General features: G+C 31.6%; 1 long non-coding RNA gene across 2 annotated transcripts; it reads left to right on the top strand.

Annotated features, from left to right (window-relative positions):
• The first annotated feature begins 436 nt into the window (after positions 1 to 436).
• LOC112288471 (uncharacterized) lies at positions 437 to 1,467 on the top strand. Of its 2 annotated transcripts, XR_016505587.1 has the most exons (3): positions 437 to 569; positions 679 to 776; positions 1,056 to 1,467. It is a non-coding gene; the product is annotated as an uncharacterized LOC112288471 (long non-coding RNA). The 2 variants fall into 2 exon arrangements; XR_002971579.3 differs by lacking the exon at positions 437 to 569 and having other exon boundaries at positions 635 to 776.
• The last annotated feature ends 4,016 nt before the right edge of the window (positions 1,468 to 5,483 follow it).

Here is a 5,483-nt window from a genome sequence, read left to right as displayed (position 1 = left end):
TTCTTCACTCTTGTCAATGCCTTTGTAGTCTTTAGTCTTGTTCAAGATTTTTTAGTCTTCTTGACTTTAGCAATAGCCATTTTAGTTCAATATATTACCATCTTTAAGTTTATATTAAATAAATGTTATATTAAATATATCAAATATTTATCAAATAATTTAAAAATAATATACAAAGAAAAAAAATACACATCTTAAACTAATTCCATCATCTTTAACAAAACCAAGTTTATTAAATTCAAACAAGTATATTTTTTCCACCAAAGCTGCATTTCACTAACTAATAGTTCACCATTTGAAACAAGTAATTGGCAACAAGTATTCACAAACACATTTAACAAAGATTATGCACTTCATTTGCACAATAATTATGCTTTCTTCTATGCTTGCTTTAAGACAATTTAAAGTTATTCTTTTCTGCGTCGCCTGGACACCATTTCATTTTTCCCGAACCAGGCTCGTGTTGTCGCCGTCCTCTTTCTGAGGCTCACGAATTCATTGACAATGTTGCGGTCTGCGCAGCTCCGCAGCCTCGACACCAAATATTTGCTTTGTGGGTTGCGCTGGAGGTATGCCTTTGGAAGAGATTTAAGCTGTACAGCCGTTGGGTTGACCAGATTCGGAAGAATTTGTTAGAATTGGGTCTATCTTTCACTTTCTCATACTCTCGCGCTGTAGCTCTCGTTGTGGCTGCAGAACCCTTGCGATCCTTTTCTTGCAGGGGCTCTTGAGACGATTGAAAGTGTGGAGGTGAAGGATCGCGTTTGTGTTTTGTGGTGAGTTAATGTGATAGGTTTTGTACCTTGTTTTCGTAGGATCAGTTTCTTGTCTCGCTTCAAAATTATTGAGCACTGGAGATGAAAGGGCTGCTGATGCTTGGGATGCTTGCAATCACCCCTACATTTCAAAATGCTTGTGGGTCTACTATAAATGTTGGTACATCTCTTAATGATGGTGAGAAGTAAGTGAAGTAAAAACAAAGAAGTTCAGCTCTCGGGTTGTCTAATTCATTTCACAGTCCTGTGTACTCATTTGCTGGCTTGTGTAATCTTCAGCATGCAGGTGTGAGTGATGGGGCTGTCTTCATAGGATGAGTTGCATTGCAGAACAGTGGGCAGGGCATGTTACAAGCATGGGATGAAGGTAGCCGCAGCAGTTCACAGTTGTGATGCAAAGAAGCTGTATGTGACCATGAAAGACGTGGCCAGGCCTTCTTAAGTTGGATATGATGGATGTTTTCTGTATGATCACACGACCGTCTCACTATTTGTCGATGTTCAGGTGGATAATCCCATCGGTCGTTAGTGCAATTGAGGTGGTAGCTTGAGCAAAATTTGAGTCTTATTGACGAGGTTTTCATTGTTAACTCCAGTTGTGTGGTTGTAATTCTGTGCGAGAGAAGCCTTTTCTGAGAAAATTTAAGACCATTCTGAGAATAAACCGGAAGCATCTGGTAGTTGTGTGCTATCGTCCTTCTCAATGGCTTTCTTCGATTTGATCCCTTTGCTTTATATAGAGTGACTGCCATCATTGACTCTTTCAAATTTGAAACAGGTGTAGTGCATATGTTAAACAAATGTGATACGTTCTTTTCCGCATGTTAATAATAAACCACAACAATCCGTTGCCTCACAGCTTGAAGATTCATCTTTAAAGGTAAGTCCCAGATGAAGAAGTTTGTTGCTGGATGTGTGAATGGATTTGTACGAGGCAATGATCCACACAACGCCTCGAAGTACCACAACCGGAGAGTCAAACTTCCTTTGTGTACCAGTTTTATCCTATTATTACGTGGATAAGATTGTAAAGTCATGACGGGGGGATCTTCCCAGCATTTACGAAGTGACTCATTCTATCCATTTTGTATACTATTTTTCATAGGATCGTGACTTGGCACTGATGTGTCTACCATTTTTTGAGTCCGATGATTCTGCTTCTGTGCACGCTTCATTCTTCTGCGGCTTTAACGACTTGGCAGGAAATGTTATTTAGTGGGCCACGCGGCATGCAGAATACATTGCTGGCCCGCGCCATTTCCAGAGCGAGCTGTCTTCCATTTATGATTCCGTGCCCTGCTGAGTTTGTGCAGTCCTGCACTAGAAATGGATCCGACAAAAAGTTAGACGTTTTCTTCACCGCCAGAACCAACGCAAGCCTTTGAACTCCAAATGCAGAAATCAGTGCCTTTTCTCCCTGGATTGGTTGACAGGTAGCCTCATTAGATTTCAATCGGGATGTACTTCTCAACTATCGTTGGCAGAAGTTGTAGGAGTGTATACGGGGTTTATCATATTTTCTTCGGCATGTGCAATGCAAAAACGTTTCTGATGCTCTCATTCCTCGTATTTGTGAGGTTCGCGTGTGCATTTTACCCTGTGTATCCCTCATTTCCAAATGCTTTCTCTTTTGTTCGCCATTAATGTTCGAATTTTGATGTATGAAATCCAACCAGATTTTAGATTGCACCTTAAGTGGTGTCATCAGGGAACCTGAGGTGGGTAATTTGGTTTGGAAAATGTTGCTTGATTAGTTATGTTTTAGGGATGAATTGACCTAACAATCAATATGTTGTTGAAACACAACATTAACATTTCTTGAAGTGGAAAATATTAAAAATGCACATGGTGATGGTGCACTCTAGGAACTTCAACTATGCTTTACGTCTGTATTGAGTAATATATGAACCATTATCATAGATGGCTATCTTTTTGGTTGATGTTGTAGAATTTATAGAGGTCAGGGATGAGAGTTTATAATTGTGACAACCATCTATTATGTTGGATGAACAAATTGTAGCTATTGTTTCTATAGTGTTAAGAAAACCTAAACCTAATTGTAGATCAAATACATTTAGTTATAGTTGTAAGACAATATATATAGTACTATTCCAATGAGAAATACATGAGAGTGTATATGTAGTTTTGTTGAAACTTCTATTTTGTCTTGTATTACTTTTCATAGTATCAAAGTAAGACATTATAAAAGTTGATTCAATGTTTCTTTCTTCACTCATTTCTACCATTTTTCTTACACAATCTTAAATTTTTAATTCAACTTCACATTCTTTTTATATCCTCTCTATCTTTGTCTTCTAAAATCTTAATAAAAATTGTTCCCCTCATTTTTAAATCTACACTATTCATAAGAATTAGTCAATTAATACTAATTTAAAATAACAATCATATTAGATAATATAATAGAAGAGAGAAGCTTCTTAAATGACTACAATTATAAGGAATAACAATCTCTTATGTACAACATACTTTAAAAAGATGAATGATAGAACATGGTATATATACCATTCACATATGATGCAACTTTATCATTTAGAGAGTTGAGATGCAAATAAATAATTAGTTCAATTGTCTTAATCCTCATAATAGCTAAGTTTAATCTATGGTACAAAAAAAAAAAAAACACCAAAAAATAGTATATCTTTGCCTATCAATTACTTATAAGATTCTATTATATATCAAAGATATGGAAGATCTCAAGCTTGCTTGGACATATAATCAAGGAATATTTTAAACAAATACTATCTCAAATACAATGGTTGTACTAAATAAATGAGAAGTCATTAAAATATTTTAAAAAAAAGATGTTTCATCTTTCATTTTGTCAATTTACAACAATATTAGAGAACTAAAAAGATATGGAACATCCATAGGGACATTATCATAGTATACAAAATCTTAAATTGTCTATTCTCTTGATTTGTTAGTTTCTTTCAAATACTTCAAAATGATAGTAATTCCTATTTTGAATGAATAATCAAGAAAATTATTAATAGAAGAAACAAATAAAAATTTGTGTATTTCATCAAGAAATAATGAAGCTCTTATGCTGCATATTTAATCTACAATTAATTAAAATTGTTTCAAACTTCAATAGATTAGGGATGTATACTTTCTTGTATCTAACAATTCAAATATATCTAATAAGAATTTACAACAACCAAATCCTTGGAGCACCCTCACAACCAAATCAAAGATGTGTATTGGTTGATCTATAACAAGAATCAATGATATGTCATAGATACAAAAAAAATAAAATAAAATAAAATAAAAAATCACAAGATTTTATATAGTACTAATACCAATGCAATTACTACAAGGTGTACCAACTTTGATGGAAAGATACTATGAAGCAAACATATTTGTAGACAATATTTATAGCCTAATACTAATCAATTTGATCTTTCAATCATCTCAAGTTTGTTTTATGTCAAGTGATGATGATATTAATTAAACATGAATAATACTATTGTGTTTATAAGATTTAATGATAAAAACTAGTTTTTTTTTATCTAAGAACATTTAGATATTTTAAAAAAGATGTTAAAATATTTAATGACCTATGTTTAATTTTAAATCCTAATATATTAACATTTGCAAGAAGTAAGTTTTATGCCATTACATGCTATAAGGCTATTGATGTTTATACACCCATGGATGAAATTTAATACTTATCTGAAATAAAACATGTACATAGTCTTTATAAAAACTTGTTATTAATTGGCCAACTTATTCACAAAATAAAAATATGTAGTTCTTTTTAATAAGAAACTATACTATATTATACCAATTAGCATGAAAAACATCTCAAATGAACTATAAAAACTATATACCTTCAAAATATCACCTCATCTTCTCTTTTCTTACTTAAAAAAATCACAAAATCAAGCCTAAATTATCTTAAAGAAAAATTAGAATTATTTTTGCTAGAAGCAAATTCAATACATATTGATGAAAAATCATTATATCTCTAGTATTATAGATAAGGCATATTAATTATGTAAGATTATCCAATCTCAACAACAAAATTTTAGGTATATGAATATTAAAATTAAAATTAATGAAGACCATGTATTATGTTAATTTATAAATAATATAATGTAGAATAAATATTTTAAAATATATTATTGATTGGGCAACAAAATCACTTCAGCTAATTTATACAAACTTGTGTGGACCACTTTTAACTACTTCATTAGGAGGTTCAAATTATTTTATGACATTTATAAATGACTATTTTAAAAAAAAATATGAATTTATTTTCTATATATTAAGGATAAAGCCTTTAGTAAATTTTTGTAATTTAAGACCATGATTGAGAAACATATACCGTACTTAATTCAAAAATTATTCTCAAATCAAAAGAGATAATTCTTATTAAAAAAAAATTAGGAATTACCTATGCTCTGAAGGTATTACTAGACAATTGGCTAATATTCATACACCACATTAAAACATTGTAGCTAGAAGGAATAACAGATCTATTATAAATAAAATCAAAAACATGATTATAGTAGGATAAATACCAAAATACCCTTGGACCAAAGCGATATAAATTGATGTTTGCTTAATGAATTGCTCTTTTATAAAAATTAATCCAAGATAGATATTGAGAAGGGATTCTATCTTTTAAAGCCATTTTTCAAAAAAATTATATTTTTAAATATCTTTTATATATACATATGAAAA

Source organism: Physcomitrium patens, chromosome 11 (assembly GCF_059467195.1).
Source record: "Physcomitrium patens ecotype Gransden chromosome 11, ASM5946719v1, whole genome shotgun sequence".
NCBI lineage: Eukaryota > Viridiplantae > Streptophyta > Bryopsida > Funariales > Funariaceae > Physcomitrium > Physcomitrium patens.
The sequence above is the reverse complement of the archived record's forward strand: the minus strand, read 5'-3'. Positions and strand labels throughout refer to the sequence as shown.